Source organism: Canis aureus, chromosome 12 (genome assembly GCF_053574225.1).
Source record: "Canis aureus isolate CA01 chromosome 12, VMU_Caureus_v.1.0, whole genome shotgun sequence".
Classification (NCBI taxonomy): domain Eukaryota; kingdom Metazoa; phylum Chordata; class Mammalia; order Carnivora; family Canidae; genus Canis; species Canis aureus.
In genome coordinates this window covers 310,182-327,346 of record NC_135622.1, presented here as the reverse complement: position 1 = coordinate 327,346, position 17,165 = coordinate 310,182, and the positions used below count along the sequence as shown (strand labels likewise).

Here is a 17,165-nt window from a genome sequence, read left to right as displayed (position 1 = left end):
CCACAGGCCTCTCGGGATCTCAGCTCAGACACAGAGACGCACCCTGAGGCCCTGTGCACCGTGTCTCTGCCCGGACCCCTTCGTGGCCCTGGTACAAGGGCTCAGGATTCCGGCCCCACCTCTGGGCGCCCGGCACGAGCCTCCTGCTTCGCCTCCCTGGAAAGTCATTTTAATTTTTTTCCTTTGTTTTTCACTTGTTCCAGTTAAACTCGTGTGGTTTATTTCTTTTCACTTTGGTCATTTTTCATTCGGAGTGTTCCACTTTTCCTTTTTAGGTGTATTTGTAGCAATGACTGTAATTTCGAGATACATATGTATACATATCTCCAAATTATATGCATACGTTCATATAGATACGGATTTTTTTTTTAAACAAACATATACTTTGAGGTCCCCGTGGGTTTTGAACCTGGGCCCGCCAATCTGGACTGGTCAGCCTCTCAGTCTGGTCTGGAGGCAGCCTCGGAATCTGGGGAAGCAGTTTCCAATGACACCAGGCGCCTCCCAGGCGGCTCCCCGGCAGCTCCTGTGAAGCCGCACTGGCCAGCAGGGCAGGAGACGGAAATCAGACCCCTTAGATAGGAGGCCCATGAGCGGGACCTTGGGCGCCAGCCTTCGTCCTCCGTGTGCGGGTGGGTGGCACCTCGATGGTTTGCCTGTGGGCACGAATGAGCAAAAACCTTGAAGGAAAGAACGCAGAGCACCCGTGGACGAGGACCATTCGGGGCAAGTGCGTGTGTTACCACGTCCTTGGGCCACGGAGCCAATGCGCTCCGCAGCCTCATAGGGACTCAGGCCTACCCCGGGGAGAAGAGTGCGGGCTCCGTCCGAGCCCATCCTGTTGTGGTCAGACAGGCTCCAGCTGCTTCCCCTCGCTCTTGACCGCCCTCTGCTGCGCATGTCCGCAGGGACATGAGGTGTCCAAGGAGAGCGTGGCTTAGTGACCTGGGAGACCCGGGAAGACGGGTCCAATCACCTGCAAAGCACATGAGGAAAATCATATCCCCCTTGGAATCTGTACTTTTGTATCCTTCGGGTAAATACCTAGTTGTGCATTTCTGGTCTTGGGGTAGTTCTATTTTGAACCCGAGGAACCTCCATTCTATTTTTGTACGGTGGCTGCATCTGTTTGCTTTCCCACCAGTAGTGTAGGAGGGTTCTCCTTTCTCCCCATCCTCACCAATACCTGTTGTCTCCTGTGCTGTTTCTTTTAGCCATTATGGCAAGTGTCAGGTGATATCTCATTGTGGCTTTGATTTGCGTTTCCCTGATGATGGGTGACATTGAGTGTCTTTCCATGTGTCTGGTGGCCATCGGAATGTCATGTTACAGAAAATGTCCATTCGTGTCTTCTGCCCATTTTCAGTTGGATAATTCATGTTTTGAATGCTGAGATTTACATTTTGGATACTAAATCTTTATTGGACCTGTCTTTTAGAATTATCTTTTCTCATTCTGTAAGTTGCCTCTTAGCTTTGGTTGTTTCCTTCACTGTGCAGAGCTTTTTATCTTGATGAAGTCCTAACAGTTTATTTTTGCTTTTGTTTCCTGTGTCTCAGGGGCATATCTAGAAAGAAGATCCTATGGCCACGTCAAAGGTGTCACTGCCTATCTTTTCTACCTTTTATGGTTTCAGGTCTCACATTTAGGTCTTCAATCCCTTTTGAATTTATTTTTTTTTATCCATGGTGTGGGAAAGTGTTCCCATCCCATTCTCCTGCATGTGGCTGTCTAGTTTTCCCAACATCATTTGCTGAAGAGACTGTCATTTAACCATTGGATATTCTTTCCTGCTTTGTCAAGTATTAATTCAGCCTAGAGTTACAGGTTTGCATCTTGTTTCGGTTTTCCATTCTCCTCTATCGATCTAGGTGTCTTCTTCTTGTGCCCGCACTATACTCTTTGGATCACTAGAAAACTGTAATATAACTTGAAGTCTGAATTTGTGGTGCCCCCAGCCTTGATTTTCTCTTTCTACATATCTTTGGCTATTTTCAATCTTTTGTGGTTCCATAAACATTTTAGGGTTATTTGTTCCGGCTCTGTGAAAAATGCTGTTGCTATGTTGATAGCGATTGCATTGAATGTGCAGATTGCTTTGAGTCGTATAACCTTATTTGCAATATTTGTTCTTCCCGTCCTTGAACATGTAATGTTTTTGCATTTTGTGTCTGTCATCTTCAATTCCTTTCATCAATATTTTGTAGTTTTCACAGCACAGGGCATTCACCTCTTTGGTTAGGCTGAATCTTATGTATCTTATTGGTTTCGGTGCTCTTGTGAAGGGGATTGAATCCTCAATTTCTCTTTCTGATGACTCATTATTGTTGCATAGAAATGCAACACATTTCTCCACATTAATTTCATATCCTGCAAGTATTTCAAATTCGTGTTTCATTTCTTGCAGTTTTTTTACTTCTCGCAATTTTTTTGGTGATGTCTTTTGGCTTTCCTACATAGAGGATAATGATTTTGCCCCCTGAGCATGATATTGTTGTAGATATTTGGCTAATGGCCTTTATGATGCTGAGGTATGTCCCTTCTATCCCTACCTTGCTGAGAGTTTTTTGTTTTCAAGAAAAAATGCTGTATTTTGTCAAATGTTTTTTTCTGTATCTATTGACATATCATACGGTTCTTATCCCTTCTTTTATTAGTATGGTGTATCATGTTTATTGAATTGTGAAAATTGAACCAGCCTCGCAACCCACGAATAAATCCCACCAGATTGTGGTGAATAATTCTTTTAATATACTGCTGAATTTGATTTGCTAGTATTTTACTGAGAATTTTCGCATCCATGTTTCATTAGGAGTATTGGTCTGTCATTCTCCTTTTTAGTGTGTTTTTTTTTTTTTTTTTCATTTTTCTCTGGTTTGGACCAACGTAAGTCCGGCCTCATAGAACAGGTTTGGAAGTATTCCTTCAATTTCTATGTTTTGGAAATTTTTGAGAAGAATAGGTATTAATTCTTCTTTAAATGACCAGTAGACGCCCTGGGAAACCATCCTGTCCTGGACCTCCATTTTCTAAGGTCTAAAGTTAGGGTATTTAGACATCATATCGATGGATTGGTTTTTTTTAAAGATTTTATTTATTTATTCATGAGAGAGAGGGGGAGAGCCAGAGACCAAGATAGAGAGAGACAGAGACAGAGACAGAGACAGAGACAGAGTGAGGCAGAGATATAGGCAGAGGGAGAAGCAGGCTGCACACAAAGAACCCGATGTGGGACTTAAATCCTCACCATGGCATCATGCCCTGATCTGAGGGCAGACACTCAATCTCTGAACCACCCAGACATTCCGGATCTTGTGTTTTAATCCACTCTGGTACCTTAGATCTTTTAATTGGGGCCTTTAGTTCATGTACATTCTGAGTGACTATTGAAACATATGAATTGAGTGCCTTGGTGTGACCAGTAGTGTTGGTGTTTCTGGTGATGTTCTCTGGTCCTTTCTAGTCTTTGTTTCTTTTGGCATTTTTCCTCCCCACTTAAAGACTCCCCCTTAAAAATGCCTTGCCGGACTGGTTTAAGTGGTGGTGTACTCCTTTATTTGTCGTCTCTCTGGGAAATTCTCAATCTCTCCTTCTATCCTGAATGCCAGCATTGTTGTATAACGAATGTGCAGCTGTGCATACTTTTCCCATTCAGTACATGAATATTTCCTTCCAGAACTTTCAGGCCTGCCAAGTTTGTGTGGACAGATCTGCTGTGAACTGGATTCGTCTTCTTGTAGGTGAAGGAGTCTTGCTGCCCCGCCGCTTTCAGGATTCTTTCCTCGTCTATGTATTCTGTGATTTTGACTCTGATGTGCCTTGGTGATGTCGGCTCTTATTTTTTTAATTTAGTGGGAGTTCTCTGTGTTCTTGGTTTCATTGTCTGTGTCCTTCCTCACATTAGAGAAGTTTATATAATTTGTTCAAATAAAACTTGTGCCCCCTTTTCTCTCTCTTCATCTTCTGAGTCTACTGTGATATGAATGTTATTTTTAAGAATTTATTTTATTATTTATTCATGACAGACACACGGAGAGGGAGGCAAGGACACAGGCAGAAGGACAAGTAGGCGCCATGCAGAGAGCATGATGCAGCACTAGTTCCTCGTAATCCAGGATCATGCCCTGGGCCGCTGGCAGGTGCCAAACCGATGAGCCACCTGGGGTTCTCCCGATATGAATGTTATTGTTTTAATAAGTGACTGAGTTCCCTAAGTCTGCCTCTGTGGTTCATTATGTTTCCTGTTTTTATGGCTTCTGCTTGGGACTGCAACTCAGTTATACATATTTCATTGCTTGCCTGACTCGATTTTAGTTCTTTTGTCTCTACATTAAGGGATTGTGTAGTGTCTAGTGTACTCTTTTTACAAGCCAGCTACTAACCTTATACTCTTTGTTTGTAATTCCAGTCAGACATCTTACTTATATCTGCATTGATTAAATCCCTGGCTGTGAGGAGTACCTCATGTTCTTTTCAGAGGTGAATTTCTCCACCTCATTATTGTCGAAAAAAGAAGGAAGAAAGAAATAGAAAAAACAGGGAAAACAACAACAACAACAAAACCCCCTAAAACTAGATCCTGGGCGTGTTCTGGCCTGCTTGTTACTTATTAATTATTAGTAGAATGTAGATCCCAAAATAAGAATGAAAATACAACTACTATGAATGTAATCAAAAATAAGAAATATATAAGTATGTACATAATAATTAAAAGTGAGCAATTAATAAAAAATAATTGAAAAAATAAATGAAAAATAATAAAGAACAAAGTATAAAGGAAGCTAGATCCTACTTTCCCCATCGAGCTGAAGCCTTGCAGGCCTCTATGATCAGCTCTCTTGGTGGGAGCCAGTGGTCTGTGCAGGCCAATATGTGAGCGGCCGTTCCCCTGATTGCCAGGTGTGCACTTGCCTTAGTGGAGATGCACCTGCAGGGCTCAGAGGCTGAGCTCAGTGTAAGCGCCTCTGGCCTCCAGCAGGCGGTGCTGTGCTGCTCCCTGAGGACTTTCAGTGCTGATGGGCGGGATGAGTGTGGGGGTCCCGGATTCCCTGGCCCTGGAGGTCAGAATCCTGCGTTCACCCTGCCTGTGTCTAAGGATTTTTTTTTTCTTATCTAAGAGAATTGACTAAGTTTCAGAACTTCAAAATCTAGGGCCTTCCCTGGTGGAGACCTATGCACTTCCTGCCCCAGAGGGTCGCCTCCCACTTCTGCTCCAGTATAGCGGTCCCATGACTGCACAGGGGTTGCAGATCAGGCCACACAGGGCAGAATGCTGGCCCCTACACCCACTGCTCTCACGCGGTGTCCCGCTCCTGTGCCTGGGAACAGTTGACGCCACCGTCCTTATGAACCAGGGGACCCTAAGCAAACCCTATGGCTTCTGGGGCTGCCCCTGACTTCGCCACCTGAGCACCATTAAGGCTGGTGTGTCCCCCACGCTAGCCAACTATGAATGTTCTGAATTTGTGCTGTTACTTATGATCCTGTGCATAGACCTGTAAGCTGGCTCTCTGACCCTGTAGGATCTGAGCTGTGTCTCTAGAGATCAACTGACTGATTGATTTTTAAAAGATTTTCTTTTTCTGTTATCTCTACACCGAACATGGGGCTTGAAGTCACTACCCCAGGATCAAGAGTCACTTGTTTTTACCAACCACACTGAGCCGGCCAGGCTCCCTTTGATGGAATGATACCTATTAATTGAAACAGACATATAGCTGAGTCAGGGCAGAAATTGAGCCAAAACTCTGAGGTTTGATGGAGTAATTTGGAACTTGAGAAATGTTAAAGAAAGCGTAGTTTCCCTGAGAGCCCAGGAAGCCGGGCCCAACACGTTAAAAGTTGACAATTTCCTTTACCAGTAGTCATTTTACTGACGATTGGTTTGAAATGATATTCAATAACAAACATCATTCTAGGATTGGGATATAGCAGAAGGTTCTGGTATTTGGAGGTAGCTAAAGCTCCCCAATCATGGACACAATGTTTCAGAGGATGCAGAGATAGGCAAGCAAGCAGAGAGATATAAAACATGGCACTGGGGTGCCTGACTGCCTTGTTCGGTGGATCTTGATGTCAGGATTGTGAGTTTGAACTCCATGCTGGGCATAGAGATTACATAAAAAGAAAAGATTTAAAAACTAATAAGTGGATGAAGATTTAAAAATTGACATCGAAGGTAGGTACTTGCTTGAGGAAAATACTCGAACCAAACTATGTCTAACCTACCACCTATTCTTATTTGCTCCCGCTTTCACTACTTTGCCCAGATGACGATTTCCATTACTGGAGGTCTCGCCCGAGTGGGAGTGGGCTTCTTTCATCGTAAGACCTGTGTTTCCTCTCATTCTCAAGGAGAGAAGAGCTGTGAAGGCAAGAGGTAGGTGGATCAGCATAAACCTGGGCAATAATTATTCCTGAAACCGGTAGGCAAAGCTCTGCCTCCTTGAAAGACCCAATGTCCTAAAAAAGCCAGTATGGTCATTGGCTCGGATGAAGGGTGGAGGCTGAAGTAGTATTATGAAGAACAAAATAGGGGGAGAACCACAAACAGAGAGAAGGACAGATGTCACTATGTGTCGTCTTCGAAGGGATTTGGTGTCCTTTGCTAAGAGGGAGCCCACCCTCTGTAGGATGTTTCCTATGGTAGCCGACTTTGCATGCTCATTGTCAGAACCCAGCAGGCACATCTCCATGCCCACAACACCTCTGTGCAGTCATGATTTGTAGGATCTTCAGTCTGTTCTCCCGAGTGATCTGAGCATCATGGATGTAACCATTCTGCCGCTGTTTGACGACATCGAGGGGGACTCCGAATTTGTTCGTTTTGGGGTGTGTTTGTCTTTCTCTCTGTGCGGGTGTGATCCTTGGGCTGTGTCATCCTAACACCTAACTGGCTTGAAACCACAATGTTTATTACTACAGATGCTGGCGTTGGGTGGCTAGTTGGGCTCTCCTGGTCATCCCTGGGCTTGTTCGTGCAGTGACTCTGCTGGAGGGTCAGCTGAGTTTGAAGGCCCACCTGGGCCACATTCACATGTCTGACAGTGGGTCCCAGCCGAGTGCCAGCTGCCTCTCTTTCCTCGATGCCTCTCAAGCTGGAGTCATACGTCGGGAAACCCCTGTCAGTGAGCTCCTGAGGAGGAAACTGCCCGATGGCTGGAGCCCTGGGGCTGACTGTGTGTGGGAGTTGGAGTGAGCAGGGGGTAGGGTTCCTTCGGTCCCCTTGCTGCCATGCCCCTGGGCTGAGCCCCACTCTCCCACAGCCCCTACCTTCTAGGTTGTCGAGGATTCTTCCACATGCTGGTGGAGAAAATACAGTAGCACAAGGTGTGCCAGCTGAGCCTGCCCAGTAAAGGGCCCAGGATCATGAGCTGTAAGTGCCTGGTGTCCTGATGTCCCTTGCAGGGCCACACTAATCGTCCCTCTGGCTCTCTCTGTTCTGCAGGAGCACAGGCAGGGTGTGAGGAGTTTTGAAAGTGCCCCCGGAGCATGGCCAGTCCTGGCGCCCTGGACAGGAGTGCAGACCTCCCAGGGCGCTTTGCCCAGACCCTTGTGAACTGAGGCCACCGGGCCCCGGCTGTCACTCTCCCAGCCCCATCCTGGCCCTCGGGGCATGGGCTGAGTAGCAAAAAGTCTGAGATTGTCCTGCCCCTGGCCTTGGCCGACTTTGTAAGGCACGGGGGCAGGTCAGCTTTGTGTCCCTGGTGACACCTGTGGAGGGGGCTGGTCAGGGGCCTCGGCAGCGCCCCCTCCTCCTTTATGGGGCCTGTCCGCGATTCTTGCAGAGCTCTGGAAGACGCAGAAATTGGATGGCCGTGCCTTTTAATGCAACACTTCATTGAACTTTCAACAGCAATCAGTGCTTGGAGCTGAGAGTGGGCACCTTCCCCTGGGGAAGGAGACCTTCCTGTCCTTTAGGGGAAAGCTGAAGTCACATGGGAGTTCGGGTGCTAGAGTCCCCAGTTTGGAGATTGTGAGGAGTCCGAATGGGGGCAGATGTCCTGAGGTTGGGGCCTGAGAGTCAGTTCTGAGGACAGCAGACCTGACCTGGACCTGCAGCTTAGGGGTTCCTGGGTCTCGCTGGGTCTCAGCAGGTCAGCTGGACCCTGGCCCCTGGCCCACTGGTCCAGGTGATTGACTGCTAGAGACCCAGGATGTGGAGGATCTTGTCTCCTAGTGTGGGTGAGTGTGTGGCCCAGCAGCCTGTCCCTGCTGCCCCTGCCCTGGTGTGTCCTATTTTCCCAGTGCTGTTCTAGGTCAGATACCTAGATTTGTGGGGCACACCCACTTCCCCGGAGGCCACATCCTGCTCTGAGAGGGTCACTGAGCCTTGGGGCAGAATCCAGAACTGGTCAGACCCAGGGGAGGCTCAATCCCATCAGTCTTCATTCTGACCCTGGTGGGGTTCCTGTTGACACTGCCTCCCCAGAGCCTGGAGAGAGGGGTTCCTGTTGACACTGCCTCCCTACAGCCCAGGTCATAATGGGTCAGAGTATTTGCCAGGTGTGCATGTGGACACCCTACAGGAAGGACAGTAAGACGAGGCAGGGCATGGTCTCGGCTGGCCAGAGCCTCAGGGCCCCCACCCCCACCATCACGCACTGCACCAGAGGCCCACAAGCATCGAGGTTCCCTGTGGAGGTGGAGGTCAGATGGTCCCAGGACTCAGCACTGCCCTGGCTCTGGCCTGGCCCTGCCTATCACTGCCCAGTGAGGGGCTTGAGCTGCTATGGCCACAGTGCAGGATGGGTGTCTTGCTCCTGACAGTGTCATCTTAGTGACTTTGGTGTACTCCATGACTGGAATCCCAGGGAGATTCTAGTGTGTGATCTGCTGTGTGGCCTCTTGTATGGACCAGGCAGGTGCCAAAGAGAAGGGGACCCAGTGTTCTGGCTTCGAATCCATGTTCTAGTGCCATCTGACTGCACTCTCCTGGTTCCCTGGGACCATGAGGCAGGAGTTCCATCACTGTGGGGCAGCCGGGGCAGTGAGGGGTCCTGGGCTGGGGACAGCTGGGCCAGAAGCAGAGCCCCCAGTGTTCCTGGACAGAGGTGTGCAGCCGTGGGCTCTGGGGAGCTTCCCTCCTGCAGCAGCTCCTCGGCCTTGAGGATGGCCCTGCCGGGAGGGGGTCCAGACTGCTCAGGTTGTGTGGCTGGGCCTGGGGAGGCCAGCTCATCCACTCTGGGCAACGTCTCACCAGTAGGGGAAGGGAGGAGAGGCTCAGGTGCTGGGGACACTCACTCCAGGCCCAGGGGCCTCATGGGGAACTCTCAGATCCTGCTGGACAGAGGTAGGCTGGATTAGCATCTCCAGCAGGCTGTGAGTCCCCAGCTGGGGGCCCCAGCAGTCCTCAGGGCTCCTGGGTACCTCCTGGCCTGACCCTGTCCACAGCCCTCCACACTGCCGGTGCCCAGCCCCTGCAGTGAGTGCCTGTATGCCCAGCCATGGCTTGGTTTCCCTGAGGCTGAAACAGAAGAGGACAGGCCCAGAAATGAGTAGGAAGGCTCCAGGAGCTCTGTCCACTGTGGGCAGCCCCAGCAAGCTGAATCGGGAGGGGAGGGGTCCTTGGGTCCATCTGAGGGTGGGACAGGTCACACTTCATCTGTTTGAGCTGGGTCATGGAGGTCCAAATGTGTCTGAGCACCACCTGATCTTCTACGGCCCAGGGCTGGACAAAGGCGTCCTGCAGAAACTCCCAAAGACCTTCCAGGGGCACCTTCAGGAGGCCTTCTGGGCAGTGGGTGTGAGACCCAGAGGCGCCCTGCTCTGTGGCCTCCGGGTGCCCCCTAGTGGCAGCAGCTGAGGGTCCAGCTGTGCAGGAGCACCATGGGCAGTGGTATGGCCAAGGGATGGCCTTGTCTGCTGCTCTGCTCAGGGAGCCCCACTCAAACCGCATGCCTGGACGTTCCCCCGTCCTCGGGCCTGGGTGCTGCTCAACGCCCCTGCCCTCCCATCCCTAGCCTCGGGCATACCTGGGCTCCCGGGGGTTAACTTACTCCTGTGCACTTTGAAGATCATGTAAGCCATGGCTGTGAGCACGCATTCCCCGTCTAGGATGTAGGCATCCCAATGCTTCAGGGTGAGGAAGAAGGGGGTCTAGGGGACAGTTGGGTGGGAGGGGCGGCCTGAGCACAGCCCCTGGGAGTGTCCCATCTGCCCATAGCCACTGCCGACCCCCTGGCTGCATCCAAGGAGGCACCACAGCCCCTCCTGCATATGCAATCCTCCCTGGGAGATCAGGGCTCCAGGCCACTCTGGGTTCTGATCCTGGCCAGCACTACCCACAGCCTTGGGGGCACAGACTCTGCCCCCATTTGTGCCAATACCCCAGGAGGGCCCCAGGCTGGCTGCAGAATTGGCCGAGGGCTCATCCACACCCCAGGCTGACCTGGCCTTCCCTGGGAGAGCTAGGACAGAGACCGCCCATACCCTGAAACCTCCTGCAGGGCCCCTCTGGGCTTCTCCATGTGGGTCTGGGCTTCAAGCCTCAGCCTTAGGGCCCCAGGGTCAGGCCTGGCTTGTCTGAGGATGGGGCTGAGCACACCCTCCCCAGGGTCAGGGGGCAGGATGTGGGAATAGGGGCCTGGGGTGGCCTGACCCGGCTGATAAAACAGTGAAGGAACTACCTGGGGGTGTAGGTGCAAGTGCACATCTGTTCCTCATCCTGGCAGAAGGGCAGAAGTTTTCAGGCCCCAAATTGAGGCCCTGTGGAACCAGGTGGACACACTTCCCATGGCCCCGCCCAGCCTTGAGGGCACCCTGGGCCCCCAGGAGGAGGAACTTGATACCAAACTCTGGGGCAGCTCAGAAGGGCTGTGCTGGCACCCCCTGCCCCGGGCCAAGGGGAAGGAGCCTCTGGGGAGCATCTACTCACCATGTGCTTTTTCAGCTTGGGGTGAGCTCTATCTAGAATGTGCTCGTGATAGGCCTGGAATCTCAGCAGTTTGGGGAACCCTGGAATGAAGAAGCCTGAGAAGGCCTCAGGCCCCCAAAGATCAGGGTCTCCTCATTCACCAAGCAGGCGGGGGTGACATCCTGGCAGGGGCCTCCTTCCCCATGCCCTGACCCCAGTCTGCCCACAGCCCTCTGAGCCCTGAATGGACCTGGTCTTCCCAGAGAGTAGGAATGCCGTCCAGGCCGGGGTTGGCAGGGTTTAAGGACCCTCAGCCCAACAGAAACCCTATGGGGTGGGTGCTGTGGGCTTGTCCCTCTCTGAACCCCAGGCTGAAACTCCTCCATGGATGGTGGGACTGAGGTTGGGGCTGCAGGGAGGTGGGCAGGGCCCTCGGGTTGGAGAGGCACCAGAAGATGCTGGGGCCACCACGGATCCCCAGGCAGATGACCTCCTCACATCACATTCCCCTTGGCTCCTTCCCAGGCCTCTCCTGAGGGTGATGCATCTGCCAAAGTGGAAGGGCCCTATCTGGTATTTCCTTGGGTTCCTGATTTAACCCTCTCAATCTCCAGCAAATGCAACCACACCTGTACCTGCAGCTAGGTTGGGACCCCCTTGTAAACTTGACTACACAGCTGCAGGAGGGAATGCAGTGTTGGTGAGATGGGCCCAGGGCAGCACCTTGGAGTTCAGGGAATGGGAAGCATCGAGAAGATTCTGGCTTCAGCTCCACGGTGTCTCCAGAGAGACTAGGCCTCCCTAGAGCTGAGCCTCGTCCTCCACAAGGAGCGGGGACTGTGGCCCTGACCTGTCGCTCCCCCTGCCGCCAACCTTGGGGCTGCGGAGTCTTTGGCTCTGGCATCAGACTCTCCCCAGGCAGGGGACTCTCCTGGGAACAGGACAGCAGGACGCTCTGGGTGGGCCCCCAGCTCCATCGTGACAGAGTGCCCTCAGGGGGCACGCAGCGCCCACCTTCTCACTGTGATGGTAGTGGCCCCATTTCCTGAGCATTGTTGTCTTGCCAGGTCTGCTAACGTTGTTTCTGGAAAAGGACAAGCAGGGGCAGCAGATGAGCCTCCAGCCATGGGAAGTGAGCACTCGGTGCCACGTCCAGTCGCCCTGCGAGGACTCAGAGGAGCCAGGACGGCACAGAGCTGTTCCCGCTGACTGGCTCGGGGTCTCGGGTGCGTTCCCAGCAGCCCAGGAAGCGCTGGGACAGGGCGTTTGGGGAGACACCCCTGGGGACAACCTGGGGACAGGGTCTGCGGACATCTGGCCCCACGCCACTGCCTAATCCTGCCCAGTGCCCAGGATGCACTCTTGCCTTGGCCTCGTAGGGTTGGGGACAGGCAGGACTTCTTCCTGGAAGGCAGGAGGTGCAGAGCCCTGAGGCCCAGGCCCGGCCCCACTGTCCCCCACATGTGGGCTCAGGAAACTCAGAGGGGAGGGTCCCCCCAGGGAGGGCAGGGGCTGCCCGCTGCCTACGGTCAGGCGGGGGCAGGGCTCCGGAGGGTCCAAGAAGGGTTGTTGCTGGTGGTGGGCTGGGTGGGACCCCTTTGGTACCCAGGCGGTGACCTGCCACCGTCCTGGGATGGACCAGCCTGAGAGCTGTCAGCACGAACCGGGCTCCCCCATGACTGTTCGGCTGAGGCCCCCCTGCCTTCCCAGGGACTGACTGCCCGGCGTCCAACCAGGCTCCCCCTACACCCTGGCTGTCCTCCCTGCTGTCCGCTGACTCCTCCACTCTTGCTGTCACCTCTGTGACTCTGGCCCTTGTAACTCTTGTCTTGTCAGAGCCCCTGAGCTAGACTCATGCCAACCATTCAAGGACACACTGGGCTGTGAGCAGGGCTGAGAGGGCCAGGGACAGCCCCGGTGGCCCCACATGGAGTCTCCAGCCTCTGTGAGGTACCTGTGGGGCAGTCGACCCAGCAGCCTCCTCCCCTCCAACCAAGGCCACTGGGCTGTCCTCCTTCCCTCGTTCCAGCCCCAGGTTGGCCTCCTCCTCTTTTTCCATCTTCCTGACCAAGCTGGTCGGCCCCTTCCTCTGCCGCCCACCCTCCCTCCCTGAGCTTGCTTTGACCCCAGCATCTACCTGCAGCCCCACAGAATCCTTCAGGACTGTGGAGGCCCTGGGCTGAGGGTGTGAGTGAGGAGTACCCCTCTGTACTCGCCCCAGACCAGACCGTCCTCCTACAGAAAACACACCACAGTCCCAGAGCCCCTCAACTCTGGAATCCTTGCTGAAGGACAGGACTCCCCCCACCCCGATGCAGGAGGCAGAAACCTGGCCCTCCCTGAAGCAATTGTGGAGGCTCCTCCTCTGAGTGCCCAGGGGCCCGACCCCAGGCCCAGCTCCGCTCCTACCCACTTCCCGGGTTTGCCTCCTGGGTCTCTCAGCTCCAGCCTCATGCAGACATGGCCCTCAGAGGACTACAGTGGACGAGGTCCTGACCTGGGTGGATGAGCCAGCCCCCAGAGAGACGTTCCTGCAAATGCAAACCCCCTCCTGAAATGGATGAGTGGGTGTCCGGGGAACTCACTGCAGAAAACTGTGACGGTCCGTGACCTTCCACAGTGACAGGTCAGCATCATCCCAGGGGACCCAGGGAGACCCTAATTGGTGTGCCTGAAACAGAGGGACCCTGTGGTGGGGACCCATCAGTGCCAGGGACATGGGGAAAGGAGGGAGAAGAATGGCTCCTCTCCCCTGAATCCTAAGGGAGCTCAGGACCGTCTGAGATTGGCTGGGCATGAGAGGATGGGTCTGTCTGCCTAATGGGAGCGGCCTGACAGCCATACCTGCTTCTATCAGCGATGATCCCCACCTGGGCCTGTCCTGACCTGGTGACTCTGGTCTCCACCTGAGCCTCATCTGGGCCTGGTGACCATGGTCCCCACCTGGGCTCATTGGCTACCGTTCACTAGGATCCAGGATGGACCCTCACTTCTCCTGATGCCCAGGAATGTCCCCAGGGTCTCACTTGTTCCTGGTGACTATGGTCATTGTCTGGGCTGACCTGGCTCATCCTTGGCTCTGATCCCCTCCTGGGCCTCACATGGCTCTGATGCCTCCAGCCTTTTCCTCATGCTCTGCTCCTCTGGGTTTCACCTCTGCCTGGGCCCTCCCTGCTCAGCTTAGACTCGGATCCCTGGTTGAGTTTCACCTCTACTTGCTGGCTAATGCACCAACTGGACATCTGGTGCTCCTGAGGGTTAGCGTCCCCACCTGGCCATACCTGCTTGTAATGGCAACAACACCCACTTGGGTCTCATTGGCTGGACTGTAGTGTGATCCTCACCTGGTACATAATTGGTCTTACTGCTTATGATACAACTTCGGCCATATCCACTCCTACATACCAGGGTATGCTCACCACCTGGGCCTCATCTGGACCTGGTGATTACGATCCCCACCTGGGTTCGTCAGCAACCAATGTCTAGGATCCAGGATGGACCCTCACTTGCTACTGATGCCCGGGTCTGTCCCCAGGGTCTCACATATTCCTGGTGACTATGGTCCTTATCTGGGCTGACCTGGTTCATACTTGGCTCTGATCCCCTCCTGGGCCTCACCTGCTCTTACCCAGTAGGCTGCAGGCAACTGCTGACCTGATGCTTGGGTGACGTCTTCCAGCCTAGGACTTGCGCCGAGATGGCGGTGGATGGGGCTGCCAGTGAGTGTTCATGCGGACCTGGGGCAGACTGAAGTTTTCTCTTAGATTCCACAAGCACAATGACCAAAGGAAAAAAGCAATGAACTGGACATTATCGAAATTAAAAACTTATGCCAGCAAAAGTGTAACCAAACTACCCACCCTGAATTCAATGATTTGTGAATAGCCTGAGGGAGGTTTTGGGGGAGCACGAGAGCCTCCATGTTCCAGTTCATGAAGAGCAAGCCCGATCATGGGCCAGGAGGACCCAGAAGCCCTGATCGTCCACTGTGGACCACAGGGTGGAGGGATTGGTCATCACATGTCGGGGTCCATGCACCTAGACAGGCTGGAAAGCTCATGGCTTGTGTCTCCCCTGCACAGAACAGGGCTTACAGGGGAGCGGGGATCCTGGATGAGCTGCCCAAGCCCTGACCACAACCTCATTCCCTGGCTTGGGGCAGCAGGGAGGCAGCCCTCACCCCGTGGAGCTGTGGAAGGGCTGCAGGAGCTGCCTCATGGGCATCACATGGGCGTCAGTGTGTTCTCACCCAATCCAGGAGGCCAGTGCCCACACCCAGACCCACAGGCCCCACAGTGGCACGAGGGGAGCAGGGAGCAGCTCTCATTCACCTGTAACCTGTCGCTGTGTAAGTGCCTACACTTTATACACTGGGGTACTGGGGAGAGTGGGATAGTTCGGGCGCTGTGAGCCAGATCTGGAGCACGAATGCCTCCAACTGCCTGCGGATGCAGAGTAGCGACAGGCAGTGGTGGAACCCTGGGGCGCCACAGTTCCACCCACAATGGGGTCCCGTGTCATCACTGTAGGTCGGTGGTCCAGTGAGCATGTAGGTCTGCACCCTGAAGGCCAAGGGTGTGAGAGAAGGTCCTGTCACTATGCCGGGTGGGAAGGGGATGCAGGCACCCTCCCACATCCTTTGTTCCCACCCTCAGGCCCTCCAGGACTCCCACCCTTCTAGGTAGACTGGGTGTCCCTGCTGTCCTCCCACCACCAAGGGTTCACAGCATGGATTTTGCTTAAGAACATTTGAGGGGCTCCTGGTGGTTCAGTCAGTTAAACGTTGCCTCTTGATTTTGGCTCAGTTCAGGATCTCGAGGTTGTGGTGTGGAGCCTCACGAAGGGCTCAGGCTCTGGCTGGGTGGAGAGTGTGCTTCAGAGTCTCCCTTTCCCTCTGCCCTTCCACTGCATGCTCTCTCAAATCTTTTAAAAATCAACATTGAAGACATTTGAGAAATCTTTATCATCTCTGCAGAGGTCCCTTCATATGTGTAATGGCCGTGTAAATGCCTTTCAGGGACCCACCGTGATTTCTATCAGAAAAACCTATCAATATTTATTGAAGGATAGTCAACATACAGTGTTACACTAGTTTCAGGACTACAACTTAGTGACTCCATTTTGTACATTACTCAGCTCTTCCCATGAGAAGTGTGGTCAGCATCAGTCCCTGTACAATGTTACAATAGTACTGACTCCATTGCCTAGGCTGTACTTTCTAAATTTCTGTGGACTATATATTTGAGATCCAGATGCTTATAGCTCCTAAAATTCATCTATTTTGCCCATCTCCCACCCACTTTCTCTCTGGCAATCTGTCAACGTTATCCATCACATTAACAAGAGAAAGGACAAAAACTATACGGTCATCTCAATAGTTGCATAAAAAGCATTTGACAAAATACAACATAAAAAGCATAGTGGGTTTTGAGGAAATGTCCATCAACAGAATAAAGGCTGTGTAGGAAGGCGTGTAGCTGACATCATACTCTATGATGAAGACCTGAAATCCTCTCCCCTAAAAGCAGGAACAAGACAAGGATGTCCCCCTCTTAGCCCTGGAAGTTCTACAATAGGAAACAGACAAGGAAAATAAAAGGTATCCATACCTGTAAGGGGGAAGTCAAACTGTCCCTATTTGCAGAAGACACCGTACTAGAAACAGGAAACCCTAGAGGCTCCACCAGAACTGTTAGAGCTAATGAGGGACATCACTTAGGGAAACAAAATGAACATAGCAAGGTTGGTAGCCCTTCTGTGTACTAACAATGAACACTCAAAAAGGAAATTAAGAAAATGACTCCATTCTCACTAGCATTAAAAAAAATAATTAAACTGAACCAAGGTCATTGAAAGCTTCTATACCGAAAACGGCAAGACTTTGGGAAGACATCGGGGCTCATCAGATGGGAGCCTTCATCTTGTTAAAATGTCAATAGTCCCTGAAGCAACCCTCACTTTCAATGGAATTCCTATCAAAATCATGGTGATAGATTTTAGAAATAGGAAAAAGACCCTAACTTTCATCTGCCCCTACAAATGACCCTGGACAGCACAAACAGTACTGAGAAGCAGAATAGAGCTAGACGCAGCACTTTCCTATTTCAAACTATGTCACAGAGCCACAGAATTAAAACTGTGTGGCTCTAGGGCACCTGTCTGGCTCAGTGGGTTAAGCATAGGACTCTCGGATTCACCTGAGGTATTTATATCGGGGTCATGAGTTCAAGGCCTGAGCTGGGCTATGGATGAGGCAAGGAGCCTACTTAAAAAAATAAAAAAATAAAAAATAAAAAATAAAAAAATCAAA

At 52.1% G+C, this 17,165-nt stretch overlaps 1 long non-coding RNA gene across 2 annotated transcripts; it reads left to right on the top strand.

Moving 5' to 3' along the window:
- Window positions 1-11,913: 11,913 nt before the first annotated feature.
- LOC144324574 (uncharacterized) lies at window positions 11,914-14,788 on the top strand. 2 transcript variants are annotated; one of them, XR_013390017.1, is made up of 3 exons: window positions 11,914-12,081; window positions 12,692-13,481; window positions 14,488-14,788. It is a non-coding gene; the product is annotated as an uncharacterized LOC144324574 (long non-coding RNA). The 2 variants fall into 2 exon arrangements; XR_013390018.1 differs by having other exon boundaries at window positions 14,491-14,787.
- The last annotated feature ends 2,377 nt before the right edge of the window (window positions 14,789-17,165 follow it).